The sequence below is a fragment of the Aquila chrysaetos genome, chromosome 17 (genome assembly GCF_900496995.4).
Source record: "Aquila chrysaetos chrysaetos chromosome 17, bAquChr1.4, whole genome shotgun sequence".
Classification (NCBI taxonomy): Eukaryota; Metazoa; Chordata; class Aves; order Accipitriformes; family Accipitridae; genus Aquila; species Aquila chrysaetos.
In genome coordinates this window covers 19322113-19343811 of record NC_044020.1, presented here as the reverse complement: position 1 = coordinate 19343811, position 21699 = coordinate 19322113, and the positions used below count along the sequence as shown (strand labels likewise).

At 40.1% G+C, this 21699-nt stretch overlaps 1 protein-coding gene across 12 annotated transcripts in view; it reads right to left on the bottom strand.

Moving 5' to 3' along the window:
* The window catches only part of ABCC9 (ATP binding cassette subfamily C member 9), a 76755-nt gene extending 73566 nt beyond the window's left edge, over nt 1-3189 (bottom strand). For 7 of the 12 annotated variants that reach the window (XM_030041106.2, XM_030041113.2, XM_030041110.2 and 4 more), the window contains exon 1: nt 2724-3188. The gene's annotated coding sequence lies outside the window, so the exon portion shown is untranslated. Of the gene's footprint in view, nt 1-1299; nt 1318-2483; nt 2501-2723 lie in introns of those variants that run through there. The other 5 variants (XM_030041109.2, XM_030041108.2, XM_030041115.2 and 2 more) reach the window with 3 other exon arrangements.
* Between the last annotated feature and the right edge of the window lie 18510 nt (nt 3190-21699).

Sequence of the window (21699 nt, the reverse complement as noted above, 5' to 3'; positions counted from 1 at the left end):
ATAAAATGCATAACCCAAACACAAATATTTGGGAGAGAACAGACAAAAGGGTAGCAAGTTGTTTTGAAATTTATTGGTCAGCTGAAGTTACTGACCACTATTTCTCATCAGGTAGTAGCAGCCTTTCAGAATAACTGATGAGATCCTCATTTAAGAAGACAACGTTATTCATACTTGCTACACAAAATGGCTTTCCCAGAGATAATTTCCCTTTCTGTTGAATATAGTAGGCCACCAAATTATGCTGGGGTGATTACACCAAAGAGAGTACATTGCAATATATTCACTTCACTGCTAATTATAGCAGGAATGTTATACTTCATAATAACGTTGACAACCGTACTAGGTTTAACCTAGCATTTCAGTCAGGGGAAATGCAGTGATGTGATAAAGTTTACCTGAAGGTACCAGCTACATTCAGCACCCCAATAGGAGTTCCAAGTACCAGGTAATTTTTTGTTTTAACACTTAAAGGCTGGAAGGCCTTTGTCCTTCAAAGTTATTGACAAATTGCTCACTTTAACTTCAGTCTTTACAAAGTCTTGAACCGGTCAGAAATTTTCAGAGGTGTTTTTTCTTTCTCCCTTTGAAAATGGCATTTGCTGAGCAGTCAGCTACAAGCTAAAGCCATGAGCAGAACAGAGGAGGGGAATGGAAAGAACAATCAGGAGGACAGGCCCATGATGATGCCAGTGGAAGGCAAGATTCAGCTCTCCTTTACACCATTGGGGAATCTGATTCCCTGTTGGTTTACTTTAATGAGGATGTGAACTATCTGAACAGCAGTTTACACTGCAATGAAATAGCTAAAAAAACTTATGTCCTTTAAGCATTTAAATTTGCATGCTAAAATCCCCATCACTGGCAAGTTGAGACTTTCTGGTTTTGGGCTAAGGTGTACAGACATAGTCATAATATAATAAACAGAAACCAGTACAAAAGAGATTCAGGAATAAATATTCACTGTGAGGAAGAAAAAGGTTTGGGGAAGAAAAAAAATAGGACAAAGTTGCAAAAATGAATATGATGTAGCATTGAACCTAAACACTTACAAATCTCGTTTTAACAAGCATAAATGGGGATTCTCAGGGCAATAAGCCAGTTCCTGAGATATATTTTCCACAAGCAATTGTTAGGACGACGACGGGAAAATGGTAGATAATTTAAATTTCCATAAAAATTATGAGAACATCCTCACCAAATGCAAAACTGTAAGATTTCTAGTTAAAGACATTTTAATTACCTTAGGGTCTTTTAAAGTGGGCTTAAAAGTCTTCATATTCAAGAGTTTCATCTTACCTGGATTATCACTCTGTTCAGCATGCTCTGCAAGATACTTATGACTATAAAGAAAAGAGTATAAATACACTCCTCACGTAGACCTTGTTTGGGGGAAATAAGACTGTTCTGAAAAACATTTATTTCAGTAGTTCTGTTGCCTATATTTAAAAAAGAATAAAATTAATAGCTGCACTTCCTAATTAAAATATGTCAGCTTACAGAGCATACTTGGGTCTCAGTTCAGATTTTTTTTTTTTGGTCTTACATAAAATGGGCATTATATGCCCATATATGCATATATACATGTAGATAGATAGATAGATAGATAGATATGTGTATGCATACAGACACAGGATGGAGAAAGTACTCAGAGTTTACAAAAGCAGTTAGTTCTTATCTTCTTAATAATTAAGTCATTACAAAAGCAAGAATTTTTCTTTCCTTCTTGAATTTCACACAGAAAATTTTAACTAAGGACAAATTATGAATTTATAGGTTTGGATAAGCACAATGGAAGGCCTAACTCTGAGTTTTGCCACAGATTTTAGGTTAGTGCTCTGCATCTTTTTCCTTTCTAGGTATAAACCTAACAGTTTGCTCTTCTTCCCCTCCTAAAAGCACTGGACCTAGCACAATCTGTGTGATCTACAGTCTATGCATTATTTGCAAAGAGTTCTGCTAAGGTAATGGCAAAAAGTGCAGCCCCTTTAAAACCTATTTTATCAAAAATGATCCTGTACAAAATATCATTTTCCTTTTTACTCCTATTTCAGCTGTGACCACCTATTCTAGATAGACCCTGCTTCCTTGCTAAGCACTGTCCCAGTTACCTTGGGCCTTAAGGTGATGAATTACCTCTGACACTTGTCAGCATTCTCATTGCTAACTGCCATACACCAGCAGCCCGATCCAAACGTTACTGAAGTCAATGCAAGGAATCTCATTGACTTCGGTAGGTTTTTGGATCAGGCTCCGAACACAGAGAAAATCACAACAGCAGTGGTGCTAAACAGGCTATTGGCACTGAAAAGCATTTCACACAAACATCTGCAGTGGTCTCACACATCTAATATATTGCTTTTTTCTTTTTTGGTAAGCTTCTTAACACAATGCGATTTCCAACATCAGCATGCTACACTGCCTGCTGTAAAACCTTCGACTTCACATGCCAAGGCAGGACAGTTTAAAAAAAGAAACGTAACCCTGTGAACAGCAGCAAAGAAAGCATCAGCAGGAGGGGACGGTAAAGGCTGAGAACGCCTGCGAATGGAAAAGGAAAAGGAAAAAGAGATTGGAGTTGTAATCCCAGGAAAGAACGAGGAGCAGCCCTGTCCCACAGATATAAAGGGAAGGAGGAGGAGGTGGTTAGTGGGAGATAATGGGGGAGGGTCATCGCATGCCCCGTTTGGTTGCTGAATGTTAGATCAAACTCTGTAGCTTACCTTTGTAAACACAAAACCAAAATACCAACCCAAATTGTCACTCGGTTGTGCTATGTGATCAATATCATCCCGATGGCAGGATTTTCCTCCACTTAGTGAAGCCGCTCCAAGCCCTGGAGTGGATTATTTTTAGGCTGGTGATGGGAAGATCAGCTGCTGCCTCCTATCGAGTTTCCAAAGTGCACAAACTCTTCTTGTCTTTCTCATACGCTGAAGGGGGCAGGAAACTGGGAAGAGACAGGCAAACAAAAAGCACCAATTTTTCGCCTCCTGAAGCTACAGTCCCCTGGGATTTCTTCTGCTTGCTTTTATTTTCATTTTTCCCTCACTGGAGTAGTAAGATTCCAAGAGGCTGCATTACAGCGCATGGACTCTTAGCAGATGGTTATTCTGAAGTAATTGATTTAGACAAGGTAGTCTAACTTTTGGCAGGCTTGCGGAGATTCAGCTTTTGATTTCTTTTGAATTAATCTTGGATAATTTGAATTTGACAACATAATTTTGCATGTCTTCCATCATCTTGAGCAGAAGAGAAAAGAGAAGTCTACTCGGATATTTCACTTTACTCTAGATACCTCCAGACACTTCTGCTTAAAATGCAGACCAAATCCTACTTTCTGATCACACAGATCTGTTTCTTTTGAAACAGATTTTTTAGAACTTGAATTAAAATTCAAAATTAATTTGATGCTTATACCAGGAATATCATTTTCAATACAATAGCCCTTATTTTCAAGGGATAATATTTTTTGGCTGCAAAATACATTGTATATGTTTACTTAGAGAGAAAAAGTCCCGAGAGAGCCTCCGTGCAGTCAGTCAGCTTGTTTGTTCATTTTCTTTCAGTGCCATTGAACCAAGATATACCAAGGTTCAGATTTTCCATCATGATAGTTTCACTTGAGCCCTACAACTTGAGGCCACAAACAGGAAGGACCCGGGACTTGGTGGTGCATCACAGGACACATGGTAGCGCAGGGTGGTTTTGAGCAGAGCTGTTCAGTCATCAGGTACCAGAGCTGGAGAGCCCTGGGACAGAATTTGCTTACACTTTGCAGAACCCAGGAGTTGCATCTACATCACTAGAGAGCAAACAGTTTCCGATGGATTGAGGTCAAAGATGGTTTCATGCCATGAAAGGGTTTACAGTGAGCTCTGAGTTGAGAATGTAGTTGGATGGCTGAGGCCAAACACTGGCAGGACTCATCAAAATCTTGGCAAACAAAGCTTGCTCCTTTTTCTCTGATGTTTCTTACATTATAATTGTAGGCGTAAGAAAGCGGAAACCTCAGATCTAGAGAAAATTAGCACCTTTTGTTATCTTCCATTGACTTGAAACATCAATACAGCATTACACTGAGCAACTCAGTGCTCAACAGTCCTCCGCGGCACTTGAACACTTTTACTTGCTTTTACTTTTTTTTTTTTCTCCTTTTTTTCCCTTCCCTTTCATGTATTAAACTCCAATGCTTTAGAAAAAAAGATTGTGGTTTGAAAGCTTCTGACTTCTGCTATGTATCTATGTTTCATTAAAGAAGACAAAAAATAAAATCTTTAACCCATCTCATCATCATTTAAAATAGCATTGTCATGTGATATTTCTGAAAATACATATTATTTCAGACAGAAGTGAGTAGCATTTGTGGTCACAATTTTCTTTACCAAAACATGAAAATTTGGTTCATTGTCATTCAGCTCTGTCATGTCTACAAAATTGTTTAAACAGGAAGGAAAAAAAGAAGGTAAAATGAGTGTAGAAGCAACTGGCGTGTGTCATTTTGCTGTTTCTAAAGGAAGCGCTTTCATGCCTCTAAATGACAAGCTAAAATGTTTTGAAATGCATTTTAAAAGGATTAAGAAAAACGAAAAGCTTTTAAATGTCAGAACACACATTCTGCTCTGATCTGAAGTGCTTTTTAATAGCTCAGCTTTTCAATTTGCCAGGAGGGGAACAAAAAAAAAAAGGGGGGGGGGCAATAACGGGAATTCGAAATGTTTCAGGGTATGTTTGGACCTGTAAGGGAATGGAAAACACCACAGGCCGCTTCTCAGGTATCCCCACGTGCCGCCCGTCACCAATTTTCCCACGCCAGCCTCCAGCAGACGAGCGCTCTGGTACCGACATCTCCCGCAGCCGGAGCTACCTCGGGCGGACGGAACCGCCCCGGGTACCAGCATCGCCAGCAACCGGCCGCCGGCCCCGGCCCGGGGGCGGCTGCTCGGAGCCGATGCTCGGCGGCCCCCGCCCGGGGACGGCTGCTCGGAGCCGATGCTCGGCGGCCGGCAGCGGGGAGGGAGGGATGCGGCAGCCGCCTCCCCGCCGCGGGCTCCGGCCCCGGCCCCCGCCTGCCCCCGGGGATGGGGGAGCGGGCGTAGGTGACCGCAGGGGCTGGGCAGGGTAAAGACAGAAGCTGACGGCTTTGCGGGGGGCGAGGGTGGGGGGGCGGTGCCAAAAATTCTAAGCGGATCTTAACGAAACCGCCGAGTTTTGGCTCCAAGGCGGGCGGAATCCAGGGCCCAGCTGGCCGTGATTTCCACCCTGTGGTGGGCTTCCATCAGCTTGACTGGCTAAACCCCAAGGAACCTAAATGGTGGAGCAGTAGCGGGAGTGGGAAAAAGGTTTTAATAAATCAGGACTCACCAATGTGAGGAAAATGACCCGACAGCTGCTGCGGGTATGCAGTCATTTGCCATAGCTCCCAGCTGAGCACTCTCCACTTGAATTGTCTTGGTTTATTTAACTCACTAAACAGGAAAGGAAGGGTATCTACTCCGGGCAGTGTTCACATAACAAACTATTCTGGTTTCAGCTAACAACAGCTCTCTCTGCCATCCTCCGTATCGCGGACCGGTCCATAGGTCTCCCTCTACGTGTACCTTATGGCACACCAACACTAGCAACCAAGTCACTGGACCGTAACAAGCTACCGCTCATTAGCCAAACGCAGGTAGCTGCATGCAGGCTCCTAGTCTCTCCCATTTCTTAGGTGAAGAGCTGAAATCACCATCATTTCACCCATGTGTGCAGGCTATGTTGTTTGAACTCTTGACACTAAAGTAGCTGTTTTGGAGAAAACCTCTCATGGATATTTTGCTGAGCAAGTGGAGGTAAATTCCTTGACTTATTTTAAACCTACATATATCATTTATACCAGGGTTTTAAGCTAATACAGCAATATATAGCAAATGTTTGCAGTAAATTATATGTTATGGTCTATCAAGTCTTTATTTTACTTCTAAATTTGTCACAGTGACAGAATCCCCATAGCGCTGTGTCAGAACTCATGCCATCATATAAAAAGATCAGACTGACACAGCTTCGAGATTAGTTTTAGTTACGCTTACAACCCTATTTAAAAAAAGAAAGGTTTGCTGTATTGGTTTTAATTAAACATTGCTCTTTTTTTCTAAAAAATTGGATCTACCAAGAAAATGTTAATGAAGTAGCAAAGACTCCATTTTCTATTTTAATTTTTTTAATGTAATGGAAAATGCAGCCTGGTCTTTGAATAACTCCTCTGTCCCTTTTAAATATTTATTGTGATTAAGCTGGGAGGAGGGAGGCAGTAGAAGCTTAGTATTATTTGAAATATTTTCCACAGCTTTTTTTAAAGTTATTACTCCTGGTTTCTATGGGGAAAACTGTTGTGGAAAATATATACAGCAAAAGTTCAACAGAGCAACTTAAGTAGAGGAGAACTCTATATAGAGACCGAGAGGAAAACCCCAGACCTCAGAGTTCATCACTATAAAAGGTGTATAAAGCCACAGGACTTGAACAGGGATTTACAAACCTTCTGATCTTTGATGGACAGCTGTGTGTAAGTGGCAAATGCTGGAGACAGAGGCACCAAACGCAATGCTACGATTTGTCTTGGCAGCTCTTAATGTTGGCTGAATCTGTGTGCAAAGTTGCAGCTTAGATGCTACACACAGTATAACTTTTCAGATCTCCAGTTTTATTTGTGGTGTTTGATAAAGGTGTTGTTTTTTTTAAAAAAAACACATATGGTTTGTATTACACTCTTTTTTTTTTTGCTTCAAAAACCCTACAAAAACTGAGAGCTGTTCTTTGCATATTGGAGGGCTTTTCAAGGCTGTCAAGAACAATGTAAGATTTCTACATCCTCTAAGCATAGAAGATTTTCATCCTAAGTATCATACAGTAGACTTTTTGTACTATAATTTAAATTCTACCAAACCCATAGACCCACTTGTATTATAAATTACAATGATATTGTGGATTTTGCTTGTGTGTCTGTATGTGTGGAGCTGGAAGAAAGGGTTGTCTTTTTGTTTTTATTTGTGCTATATTGAATTTGTGTCCTCTAGGCTGACATTGGACAATTCAGACTATTCTTGTGTGTTGCCCAGAAAACCTTCACTTATCTCTAAGCCAGCCAGTCGGATTTCATCCTCTCTGCAAACAAGACAGGACTAAACTAGGAACAGGTTCATTTTCTTCCATTGAACTTAACAAGGCACCTATATTGTTTAGTCCCATTTACAAATTTTGGCTTTTAGATACATAGTAGTCAGAAGCAAAAAGATGTTTAGGTGTCTAATTTCAGTGTGAATGCCTGGAAGGGGAGTTAGATACTAAACACAGAACTCTCCTCACCCAGGATTAGATGGCAGATACTTGATTGTTTATGTCTCCACCCATTGCCTAGACTCACTATACGGCATTTGGAGAGAAAAATACATTTTCAGATGATAATTCTTTTCATCCTAAAACAGGTATGTAAGATAGTGGGAACTCATTCCCCTTTGGATATGACTATCTCACCCCACGGTGAAGGAGAGAGTCTATATGACTGCTATAGGCTTAAGTAATTCTCACACAGGTAGAATTAGGGAAGTGGACTCCTGCTGCTATGCATGCTATGCTACGTTTTGAAATGAACCTAAATCACTGGAGCATTTTTGAAAATTTTACCCTGTATCTTTTTCTTTTCTTCTTCTTCAAGGTATGGAAATAAATTTTCAGCCTGAGATATTTTTGCATGTATCTACTTTATGTTATTATGTATAGCAAGAGAATATGATAAAAGGGTAATAATCACGACAAGTACCTTGTAGAAACCATCCCCACCATTTTTACTAGACCTGGTAGAACCCCCACAGCCCTTCACCCACAGCCCTTACTGTCTCTGATTGTAATTCCAGAAGCTGTCATACTTAAGCACTGCTGTGTCCTATGCTGGGATAAATGTACAGCATAAGGAAAGATGAATTATCAAAACTATAAGAAATCTGTTTTATAGGAAAAGATGAAATTCATTTGCCTATACTAACCCAGAAATCTGACATCCTCTGTATATAAAATACAGCTTTCTTTTTTTGTTATTTGCACCATATATAATACATTCTTCAAAAAGCAACTACCATAAGAGGATGCGTTCAATCCTTAAAGAAGATCCATATCTTCTTTTTCAGGCAAGATATGTAGTGCAGTTCCCTTGCTTTTCAAAAAAACATTCAACTGTAAAGGTTCCTACATCTGCCTTTTATCTAAATCCTCATACTCCAGTCTCTGAAGTTGCATATCTCAAAGCTGGAAGCTTTTTAACAAAGTCTGTTCGAGTTTCCAGGAACAAAAAAGAACTTATATTAAAATTCACTTTCATAAAAAAGGCAAACCCCAAATATATTTAAAATCATTGTGGTTGCGCTTCATGTTGTATTTCAGTTAATAATATGTCATCTTGTAATTTAATATGCACTGCCCTGTTCTTTGTGTTATTAGCTACCCCTGTATTTAGTGGGTACTAAATACAGATGTACTGGATCTCTGATCTTTTCTTATCTCTTCTTGCTGATGTTGTCTGCAACCCTTGCTGGAAATCAGGAAATGGTAAGGTAAGTCTAAAGTCCATCTCACAGCACACAGAACTTTACTAAATTCCATGCTTATATGGATTAAAGTATAGAATAAAAGTTAGTCAAAAGGATTAAGATTAATTTAAAATAACTCTACTTTACAGTAGGGCATGTCAGTGGCACAGCAGCAGAAGGCAATGTCTTAGCAGAAGACACAAAATCCCATTAATGAAAACAAATAAAAACTTCCTAAATTATCCAGCAATCAGCACACTGCAGAAATATTATGTCACAAGGAATGGTGCCCCCACAGACTCTCCCAAAACACTTTCTGAAGCTCCTTGGTAGGATATATCTAAGGTACTTCTGTAATACTTCATCATGAGCCTGTGACAGCAGTCTGATAGCATGGTCAAAGGGTTCATATAAGTAAAGAAAAAGTGGGATAAATTGTTACAACACAACTTGGTCCAGTTCCAAGACACCAACAAGATAATACCACATGGTACAAAAATTATAGAAAATAAAACAGTTTTGGGGGTGAAAATAGCAGTTCCTGTAGAACAGTAGTAGTAACACACCACCCTGAAGTGTATAATGCTTCAAGGCAGACTCTTGGCAGACAATAAAAGATTTATTGATATGACTTCAGGGAGATTTACATCATATTTGCTGTAATAAAGCAAATGGTCTGAGAATGACTTTCATCAGTGTTCATAGATCTTGTCCCTGTAGCAGTCATGGGCTTGATAGGGAGCACTATCTCATTTCAGGTGGACCAATGGATTCTTTTATAACTTTGCATATAAAATGCTGACATGCTGAGGCAATCTGAGATCATCAAACAAATACGACCAGAATCACTCTAGCCAAATTTTCAGTTTGTGAATTGGTATGTAAATTGACTGCACAGGATCCTGCATTCAGCTATTCTGATGAACTAGTTTATCCCTCCTCCCAGTTATCTCAGGGATAGGAAGACCAAGCTAGTATATGTGCATGAGTGTGAGTTACGTGTTAAGTAATGTATTGCTTATCACTCCAGCTGCAATTAAAAATGAACTCCATCTGTACAACTCAGATCCAAATCTGGTCTGTAGATGTATCATCATCCAGCAGATGTCTCAAACTAAAGTGTGTTTTTTTTATCTACAGTGAGACAGATTCGGTGAGCCAACTTGCAGCAACTAACTGCTAGATGTGGCTGAGGGATGTCTGAGACCAGTCCAATATAATTGGTTTTAGATACGAAACATAAGACAACAGCCACTAGTGATAAGAATCATATACATATGACATGTTATGTCTGAACAGATGAAATGATATCTTCAGGACGTCAAACTACCATTTCCCTCTTCAGAAAATCCTAGACAGAAATATGAGTTCATTAAACTGGAATGCAATATGTCCAATATGCATTTCATACATTGTATTGTGTCCTGAGCAGCTGATGTGTATGTTCAGATGCGTATTTATTCAGACTAAAACCCCCCCAAACTCACTTTATCTGTTGCTATGGCAATACTATATTGTTGGAAAAAGTAGCTAATGTTATTCTGATTTGTGTTGTTCCACAGAACAGAGAAAGAAACTGTGAGAAAAAATGAGGGGAAGAGAAAGGAGAGATGCTTTAGACGGTGTCTCCAGGAACATTTGTGTCTTTGAGGAAAAATCCAGCTGCACATCCTTCTTACCTTCATCGAGCAGACCCTCTTGTAAGACAAGGTGGCTTCATTTGAACTGGATATTGGCTAAGTAACTCAAAAGGTGAGATCCAAGGAAAAAGGAGAGAGGAATCTGGTCACTTTCAGGAACGATGGAGGTGAGCAGGTCCCTTGTGGAGCCACCGTGTTCTGAAGTTTCTCAGATTCGTATGCTGCCTAATCCTTACCACCCAGCCCAGGTAACTAGTGTTTAATTAAGCTGGTTCAATACCAGCTGATAGAAAAACCACGACTAGTAGAATTGGCTGGAATTTTGCTTTGAGAAGCTTTCGTCTTACTCATTAAAAAAAAAAAAAGAAAAAAGTTCAAAGTATTTTTTGTAATGTTTTTACTTTTTCTTATGAAAAACACAGCCTTTTTTTCTTATGTCTATATTTTTCTCCCTCTTTTATTTCTTCCCTCTTTTTTGTAGCAAAACACAGAGGGAAAAGTTGGAAAACCTTTTTTCTGGCATTTTGAGAGTCCTTAGTATCTCATATTTGTTGAGATGAAAATGATGACAAAATTGTGAAAAGTCTTATGTATGAAAAATTTATCTTTCTGATTCCTATGACATTTGTTTCAGCACTTTCAAAATGCAAAATGCTAACTTTAGGCCCCATATTTTGAAAATCTTAACTTACCTTCTTAAGAACCAGTGCTAACACTGTTAAGTACATCCCCACTGAAGCTGGGACGAGATGTAGATTCCTGATACTCCTGAGAATCAAATTTTCTGAGGAAATTTCCAGAGCTAAAAAGAGAGAGATATATTAATTGAAGTAAAAGAAGATGGGGAATGTATGGGATGATGTAGTTACTTAATGTACTCACACATTTTATTATGTCTGGGGGAACCCAATAAAATGGGATCCTGATAAATAAAAAACCCTGAAATACTGTTTTATAATAGATAATATTCCTACTACATTTACCACAGTTTGTGGACACATTTTGAACAGTAGAAAACAAGATTCTTGTTCAGAAAGCTTTCTCTCCTGGAAATATGCATTTCAGCTTTCAGCATGAAAATTTACAAAGCTTGTAACAGTGGCAGAACAGTTCCCTTAACAAAACATTCTGTCCTTCATTATCAGGTATCACCAATAAAAGTGTTCAATACAGCATCCATCATATTATGTAGATATCCACAACAACATTCTCCTGTAGTCCTTTTGAAGCAAGTTTTGAGGTTGTTGGAATCTTAGAAGCTAAGACATTATGTTCATTCAATAAATAAAATACAAAAGCATTAACAGTCTCAAATTTATTAACTTTATCTTGCACAGACAGAAGCTGGTGAAGTCTCCCAAGGAAGGTGAGTTTGTCTACTGCTGCTGTACCTTCCTGCAAGTTCCTGGCCTGTAACTGTTAATGAAGATCCTGCTATAATTTTAAAACAGCCTCCTTTTCATACATAGTTTGAAGCATTCAACACTGGTACCGAAACAAAGTGTACCAGTACTCAGGCATCTTCCATCTATGTATGGACCTGTGGAAGAAAGGAGAGTGATAGTGGGGAAAGTTCCTCTTCCTTATCAACAGTGCTTGCTATCGGACCAAGAGGTGTCATTCCCTCTGAGCTCTAAGGAAGACATTAATGAAGACAAAAAGTTCTTGGCTTGAGCTAACAGAGCACTTGATTAGGGAAAATGGGAAGACAGACAGGAGAAAAATTAGCCTGCAATGATATTTACGTGAGCAATTTAGCCTGAAGACAAAAATGGTTGACAGAACAGTTGGGTGCTTGTGGTCAGTGTGGCCGTGGTCAGCACCGGGAGGAGCTCTGGCTCCAGAATGGTATCCCCTTGCAGCTCTCTCTCCACTTTCTGCCTGAGCACAATTAATCTAGCCTAAGAAAAATACTTATTTCCATGTCAAAGATATATTTTTAGGTAGTTTTCACAGTTAGTGACAGCTGAAGGAGATGTAATGCATTTCAAATACTGTAACAGGTAAGAGATCTAATTGGCACAATTCACTGGACAGGTGCTGTATTGTCAATAGTTACTAATGTTTTCCAGGAGTCCTTTCCTTAGAGACAAGGCACAGGAGTGATGTCTGATTTGCCTTAGACTTCCCAGGAAAGCTCGTTCCTGCACTTGAACAGAGATCTTTGTTTCAGATCACTTAGAACAAACAATTGTGAATCTCCTGAATTGTTTTAAGACATGGTATACAACACATACCATATAATACATGCAAGTTGTAGCCCAAATAGTTGAAAGTAGACCACTGTGTAGTACTGAAGTGTAGAACATTTAGAAGACCAGCTCTGGACCATGCTTGGGCTGCAGTCTGGGATATGATTTGAGGTTACATGGTAGGACAAATTGAGGTTTTAGTCCCACATTACCAAAAGCTCCTGAACTGTTTTCAGAGATTTTATTGAAAAATGACAAAAAACTTGCAAAGGCAAGGGTAAGGGTATCATAAGATGGAAGACAATAAGATGACTAGACAATGTCTGTCTCTATAAAGCAGAGGTTTCTGTGTCCAGCTCTTTTCCAAGACATAGCAAGGAAAGAGTCTAGGGTACATGAGTCACCTAATGTCCCTTTAGTCACCTCTTAGCCATATTGGTCACCTCAGCTACCTGTTTCCCTTCAGGAAGCACTTCAATCAAAATTGCATGATTGAAGCTAATCACTACAAAGCAGGGTTAAATAAGTTAAAATTGCATGACTGAAGCTCTTTATAAAAAAAATAAATCTATAAAATCATTTTATATTACAGATATTTTGAATATTCTACGTCTTCATTAACAAAATAAAATAATTCTTTACTCCACAATCAGCACAGTACTACTTTTGGGTAGGCTTAATGAAAAATCAAAATTTATCACAAATGTTCTATGGCTGTATATCTCTACAAATACGTATTCAATGACCTGCCTTCCCAGCAGCAATTACGAGTGAAATGTGGCTCATGCGCTTGTACGGGTAGTCCAAAATGACCATTTGCTAACGGATTAGTTAGAGTGTGAGAACCATCTTCCAAAAATTTCCATTGTAGTGAAACAGGAAGATTGTACACACAGACCTGAGCTCTGTAATACTCTCAGCAGCTGCGTTGAGGCAAGTGACCCTACAGAAATGTGACGCAAAATATCTCTGAGTCTGAGAAGACAGTGAGCTAAACACGAGGGCACGAGAGCAACAAGAACTTTCTGACTCTTGGCCATTGCGCAAGCAATGAGGAGTGGGAAGCAGATTTCCTAATAGCATGAATTACAAAGGTAGTATCAGGACACCCTGATCTCTGCCTGATCTTTTGTACAGTCTTCTGCGATTCACATGCTCATAGAGAAATTATTAAGAGGACTATTTATCTGACCCCACAAGATTATGTTCAGGCTGCGCATGTGCTTTCTATCTAGAGCTTGCTCCGTGGGTCATCAGCCAGCAATGAGATTGGAAATAGGAACCAATCCAAACAACAACACTTTACTGTACTTCTTTCCCATCCAGCTTGAGACCTAGACGGAGGGAGGGTATTTACATTGAAAGGAAGAGGAGCAACATGTGTGCACAAGGGATTCATTTCACTTAAAGGGAAACTATCATCTGTTGTACACCTGTAAGTCTTGCTCTGTGAAGGATAGGAGTTCCAATTCAACATAACGATAAAAGAAGCAAAAAATACAGTAATTAGAAATTGCAAGCAGTAATAGCATAATGGCATCTGCAGAAGCTATTTCATGTGCAATAATCATAGATAACTGTCTGGCAATCTGTCTACAGTAAAAATAGCTGGTGATTTTACTGAGTTCTCCATGGACGCATTTCAACATCATTGTTAGAGTAAGAAGGGTAATTTAAGCAGAGTTCTTATTGCACCTCTGATGATGATTTCCTCAGTTGATTATTACTTGCTTCTGTACCCCATGGTGTTAAGGCTGCTGTAACAATGGCACTAGATGGCACTGCTCCCACCAGCTGCCAAAAGAGCATGCAACTACTGCTTTGGGTTGCTAATTCTGAGTTACGCGGGGTTATACCAGGCTATGTTACAGGAGCAGTTTCAGAAGACATAGCAGACTATGAGCTGTATGAATCTATAATTAAATCTACTGCGTTAGAAAGAGGAAGGTATAAATTGCTTTAGACTAGGTACAAATAAAGCAAGCTCTGTTCTGATTAGGCCACAATTTCAAATTGTGGATTTCTCTTCTACTGAGAAGCAACATGCAAAGCCTTGCACTTGGCAGACCAAAACCATTAGCAGCAGTAAGGGATGTTCAGTGTCAGGCGAAAAGGAGGCACTATATACACATTCCTGTACTTCAAGTGAAAGAATTTGTTAATGTGTAAAATAAACATGCATTTCACAAATAGTTTTGACACATACTGTGGGCAAGCAGCGGCAGCAGATTGAGGATGTTTATGGACTTAGGTAGATAAACTGCTTAATGTCTCACTGCACAGATAAAATGAGTGAGCTGGCTGCTAAAGTTGTAGAGATTTGTAACAAAAAAATATTAAGAGTGTTATGAACACAGTATGAACAGAAACATATGTGTGTGAAAGCACCAGATGAGACAGCAGAACAAGGGGTAAAAGAATAGCCTGTACTGATAATGAAGAACACCATTCCCTTGAAACTGTTCCCAAAACATTGTTCTCAGCAGTAAAATTGAGTAATGTGATGTTTAGGTCAAGCCCACAAGGCCTGCACTCTGAGACCACAGGACAAGATGACTTGTCAGCAGAAGATGCTGCATCCTCACAACAGGAGGATGGCAACAAGGCTGCAGCATGTGACATACAGCATTTCTTTTGCCATTGGCCTGTTAGAAAAACAGACATACATTTCAAACAAACAAGAAAAAATGGGCAAATCCAGCAACTTTGCCTAAGATTTATGGAGGCTAAAGTAAGCAAGAGCCTGAAACAAAGGACTGCCCTATAACAAACATTGATTCCTAAAGGGTATCAAAGATCTGTCAAAAAACAAGTCAAAAAAACATGTCGATCAAGAAGAACTCCAGAGAAATTTTGAACACGTGACAGACAGTGTCCTTTGCTACCTATGTTGCACGCAGGTGATCCTTGCCAGGGAGACATATGTAGGTGCTTGTAACTGTGATATGGGACTGTGAGCGAGTGAAGTATTTGAGGGAATGTTAGTGCATAACATCAACTTACATAGAGATTTTGTAAATAGATAAAAAAGTCTCTTTCTCTAAGATCTAGCACTAGGTTTTGTTATGATGAATTTTCCTTTTTTCTTTAAACTTATATTCCCATGTCCCTTGACTCCTTCGCCTCTTTTACCTCTTCTCTACTGTAATCTTCTCTGAGACTTGTGTATGATAGTGGGTTTGGGGTTCTTCTCTCTCTGTTTTCTTCATTAGATTGTCTTCCTTGCAAATCATAATTTTAATAAAATAAAAGAAAGGGAGATGGAAGGGACTTAAAGGGATCCTTTAGGTCACCCAATGGTACCTAGAACAAATCCTAACATAGTGTCAGTGTCAGCTGCCAATGAGGGAGATGTCACATCCTCCCTAAGCAATGCAGGAGTAACCACCCTTCCGATTACCATTTCTAATAGCTGCCCGAATATCCTGTGATTAACTCAAGCTTGTAACTTCTTGTCCTAAGCACACTGACATGACAAAGATTTTTTTTTTTTCTTGCAGCAATCTTTTACTTGTGTGATGATTACTATCATGTCCTCTCTCAGTTTCTCCTTTTGATTAAAGAGCTCAATTTCCCTCAACACTTCTTCACAGTTTCAGCCTAAGAAGGAAAATCAGGCAGGATTTTTGGTCCCTTGCTTTACCAGCTGGCAAAAACTATCTCATATTTTTGGGGTTCAGCTAGCCTCCCAGAGGCTAGTTGATGGAGGGAAGATGTAAGAACAACAGGATAGAAAAAAACCACCTGGTCATGAGTGTGACAGAGGATTAGTAAAAAAAAAATTGCAAAATGCCAAACCATGACATTTCCTGACACTGTAACAAGACATACAAGTTGGAATAAAAAGAGTGAAAAGCCATCAACTACAGGAAGAAAATATCATTCATGTACTAAGTCCCTTGAGTAGCAGGGAACTTTTGAGGAAGATTTTAGGGAGGATCACAACTAAATCACACTACAGAAGAAAATTTAAAAAACAACAATCAAGGTAACAAAGGTCTTTGCAAGTCTGAACCAGGAAAAAATTTCTTTCTGCTTGCACATCCGGCTAAAAGCTTAAATTTGTCAATGTAATCAGGACTCACTAACCTGGCATCTGAAAAAGCTGAGTATTGTGGGATAACTAGCACCGCTAAAACTCATTTTCCAGCTGGGGAAAGCTGCTGATGTACCCTCTCTGAGTGCAATCCAAAGTTTAGGTGCCTTCATCTCTTCTCTAAAGGTACCTTCTGAAGGATACTTGAACTATATACTTTGGCTATACAAAGAACCTGAGGTATTCAGGCTTCCAGCTTATTGCCTGGATTTAGGTAGGATGAATCTAAGTCATGGTATCAAAAATGATGTATAAGTGTAAACATCTGCAACATCGACTTGATTTCTTTTACAGTAAAAATTAAATATAAATCTTGTAATATAAATATTACAAGAATTAACAATTATTTTATAGCCAGACAGGTAATGTCAACACCATTTGTCAAATAATGTAATAGTCTTGGTAATAATAATAAAGACTTCGCTTCAGAAGTTTGAAAGTACTCTTAAATATACATATTTCAGTTCTCTCTGATTTCTTCTGTGTACATGAGATTGCCAAAGGGAACACAATCCATCCAGCAGGCATTGAATTAAACACACTGCATTTCAGTATGCTGCAGCAAAGTAGTTTGCCCCGTTTTATTTCTGCAGAAAGTCCAAGTAATACACCAGGTCAAGTGTAAGCTCTAAGTAATCATATTCCTTCCTGTCTGCTTTTAAGAAATCTCTGACCCTTGAACATTTCCTTGGACTTTTTTAAAAACATATATTAACCTTTATTCACCTAACTCTCATGTATGGACAGACTATATTAGCCCAAGACTTGCATGAAGCTTCCAATAACAGGAACAGGTAATTTGCTAGACTTTCCCAGACCCATTCCTTATTTCCTTTACGCTGGTTTGAGTCTGGCAGAACTCCATGGATTTCACTGGAGCTATCCATGGTTTAGGGCCAGGAAAGGAGATCTGGATCTCTGAACTTTCCCGTTGCTGCAGAGAGGCCTAGAAAGAGTAACTCCCATTTTACCCAGATGTAGTGTATCTCTGAAGTTTCCACTATATGCTTCCATTAAGTCTTTCTTATCTGTTTCTGTAGTATTCATTGTTAGGTATGTGCTAGAAAAAGACAGGACCCTGCAACTGCACCCATTTGCACCGTCACTTATGGAGCTCTACTAAAGTAAACTGAATTAGACTCCATGCACACAAAATTAAATCCTGGCCCCATTTAGGTCAACAGCAGTTTTACCATTGTTTTTCAAGGTGTTTGGCTTTGACTAACACACCACAAGGCTCTGCTCATGAAGCTCCAATGTGAGCTTCAGAGAATGACTATTACATACTTTTGCTGTCTTAAAGCCTACAAAGAGTGTTGTGAGCAGTGTGAATGTCAGAAAGGGCAGAACAGCTCTCAAGATGGGCAATTCGGAAGATGAAAGGGCAATTCAGAGGGTGTTAGTCTAAAAGCAGACCCCAGCCATCATTACCAGCCAGGTTTCTTGTTCAGCCATGCACATTAATAACAGTTACACACTGCATAACAAAACATTTCCCTAATTAATAGCCTAAGTTCCACGATGTGCTCCCTGTTAGTAGATTATAACCTTTGAACAGTGATCACAGTGACACCTCAGCACAGACCTACTGAATGCCTCCGGTTTTGTTCATTTGCTCTTACACACAGACTTGAATGAATGGACTTCTTTCTTGAGAGAAACTACAACGTGATACTTTATAGCAACTGAACAGTGGCCAGGAAGGAAATTCACAGATTTTATTATCCCCAGTGGAATCATATGGCATGGAACATGTTTTTAAAATAGACGTATTCCCACTAATTTTACTATTATACCAGTATTTCCTTGAAATGAGCCAGTTTGGCCCTACTTGTTCAGGGATGGTCAGTCATGACAGGACTAGGGGCAGGCAGGCTGTACAGTCACAAGACCTTGACCACGTTATGTGATGTGGGAATGTGTGCTGCACTGGCTAGTGGTGATGAGAGCGCTGAAAACCTTTCCTCCACGCTGGGAAACCTGTGCCTGCAGGCCACTTCATGATTACATAAAACTGCGTTACATGTTCCAAAGAAGCAGAAAGCATTATATTCTTTGTTCTGTTCTCCGCTGCTCTATTATTAGAATAGCAAATGCTCTTATCTCACTGAGTGCTGTTACCCACACAGTCCCTTCAAGAGCAAGACATCAATACAAATACGGAAGAAACGAGTCAGAATATATTTAGGTGAGTAGTATGTACTCAGATTAGCTCAGAGCTGAGTTTCACCCTTGGGTACTGAAGCAGCTGGCTGACGAAATCTCAGGTAGAGTTACCAAGACTAGGAAGTATAAAATGCCCCCTATGTTAAAAATGGGGGGAAACAAAGAGCCTAGGAACTATCCGCTATATCTGCTTTAGCAAGTAGTGTGACACATAACAGTTTATGTGCTTTGAGACTCAGTTCAGAAGTACACTCTTGATCTGAAACAAAATTTTGATACAGATGCGTTTGAACCATTAGTCAAACACTTGACCCTGGGAAAAAAATGCTGGAACAAATAATCAACAAGTTTTGGTAAGCACATAAAAGAAATCAAACCAATTAATAGCAGTCAGCAATAACTTATCTATAACAAGTCAAATCAGTATAATTTCAATCTACAAAACCAGGCCTGTGGCTAGAGGAAGATGAAGTAGATACCATGTATCTTAGCTTAGTAAAACTCTGGATAAGGTCTCACACAGGTTTCACGTAAATAAACTAGAGGAATGTGGTTTACATTAAAATATTTTAAGGTGGGGTTGCTGTAGGAATAAAGGCAAGATACTGCATTTGGGCAGATACAGCCAGATGCGAAGAGAGAGGCTGGAAGTATCTTGCTATGTACCAGCCTTTGCAGAAACAAATCTTAGGTCATAGTGAACCACTGGCTGAATTATGTCAATATTGTGCAAGAAAAGGTAAATTATACAGAGGTGTATAAAACAGAGTACAACCCTCAAGGTACGTGAAGTAGTAATCCTTCTGCTTCACTCACTTGCAATATTCTGTTTAATTTTGAGTACTACATTATAAACAGTCCGGAGGAGAATAATGGCGATGATCGAAGTCTGGCAGATTTGAACTAGGAGAAAGACTGAACTAATGCGTATGATCCTGAAAAGGAAAAGTCTAAAAGTTGAGATGGTGCCTGTTTTCAAATATGCGTATGCCTGCTGAAGAAAGATGGGAAATAATCTATTCTCTTGATCTTTTTTTGGATAAGACAGGAATTAATTACAGAAAAGAAGATATCTGTAAAGATTAGGAAAAGCTTTCCTATCATATGAATCTCTAGATTGCCTGGACAGGTTATGCAGTCAACATTACTGATAGCCTTTAGGACTGGGTTAGATACCTGTCTATGAAGAAGGACAAAGGTATTTAAGATACTTGCCTGAGGACCATTTCAGCCCTATGAGTGAAAGATTTGCTTTTGATGTGAAGAGAAAATAAAAAATTAAGCAGGTTTTAATTATGCATAGACTTGTAAAAAAATTCTTACTAGATGAACCCCATCCAGATTTATGATGTATCCCAGATCTTCTAATGACATTTCTCTGTAAATGAAAGCTGAATCCAGACTCAGCTCCCTGCTTGGGATATTCTTGGACTATGAGAAAGTACTGAACTGAATTATATAGCCGAAATATTATTATTGATAAATTATCCAATTTTCACGATGTGATGAACCAAAATACAGATGTGTTTAACTCATTGCTACTTGACAGGTAGCAATTTTGAATATTCTAACAATTATCTAAGAAACTCTGAAATATATTTAATACAGCATACGATTTCTCATTCTTCAGTTGTTAAAGCCTTGTATATTTTCTTTGTAACATAATATGCTATACAGTTGCCATCTCTGACTACTGTAAAGGAATTTCTCAAAGAACTGCACAAAATGGTATGATTTAGATTAAAAGTCAATCCATAAAACTGACATCAAAAGGACTTGTATCTTTCTTCTCAACAAAAAGGACCTTTGTTTGCAGCAGAACTGCACCATGTAGCTGTTGTGTTTGTTCATAAGTTTGGCAGTCATTTGATATTGCTTTTTGTTGTATCTATGTCTAAAAGGGTTGACGGGTAGGATCTAGCAAACGAGTTGTGCCAGGTTACAAAGTTAGTACTGACAGCACTTTTCTTTAGAACCTCCTGGAGATTCCTGCTTGTACAGCAGAGTTGGCAGAGCTCTCAGCAAGACCACCAGACCTTGCACTGAAGTCGGTCTTGTTCAGGCACGTGTTTTGTTTAACTTGGTCTGTTGTGGGCACAGCAACCTCTGACAGAAGCGTAGTGCTAAACAGGTAAGAACTTAGATGTGACAAAGGCTTGAAACTCCGGAGTTAAAAAAAATTCAACGTTAAGTATATGGGAAGTGGCCTGCAGGAAATACGGTACTTAGCAGCTTACGGCTACTGGTTTAAATCTCATCTAAGAAAAAAAAAAAAAGAGGCCTGAAAGGTGCTGCCTTGGTCTGCATAGTAGAAGAGCAAGCTGTCTCTCTCTGCTGGGTTTCCTCGATCATATGTCCACTTCAGAAAGAAAAAACACCCCCCCCCGGTGATTATTCTTCCGAAATGCCTGCCTACAGCTGGATGTAACTGGGAGCGTTTCCTTCGGCGGCGGCAGATGAGGCCCTTCTGCTCCGCAACACATCTTAAGTGAACCGCACGTGATACGTTTCCACGACGGGCTGAGACCCCGCGTCTCCGGGAGTGACTTTATGATGCCGCTCAACGGCCTCTACTTCCCATTTTCCACACTACGTCAAAACCCAAGCTCCTGTGCAGCCTTGTACTGTCAGTGCGTTCCTTTATTTTGCCCGTGCGGTTCCTGTAGGCGAGTGCGTTAACCCACCCCGGGTGTCCCTGCGCGTTGAAGGGGACGCCCCCCCCCCCCCCCCGCGCGGCGCGGCGGCGGCACCGCGCTGCCCTCTGCCGGGGGCTCCTCGCGCGGGAGCGGCACGAGGCGGCAGACGCCGCCCAAGGCCGAGCACTTCCGCTGGCGGCTGACGACACAACCGCCGGATCCCGCGCGCCCGCCGCGGCGCCCGGCCCCTCTCCCTTCCTGCACGCAGGCGCGGCGGAGGCGGCGCCCCGCCCCCGGGGAGGGGGGGGGGGTGTGTGTGTGCAGGACTACGCTTCCCCGCACGCACGTTCGGCGCGGGGAAGGGCGCGTGGCAGGGCGCGTGGCAGGGAGGGGCGGGGCGCGGCGCAG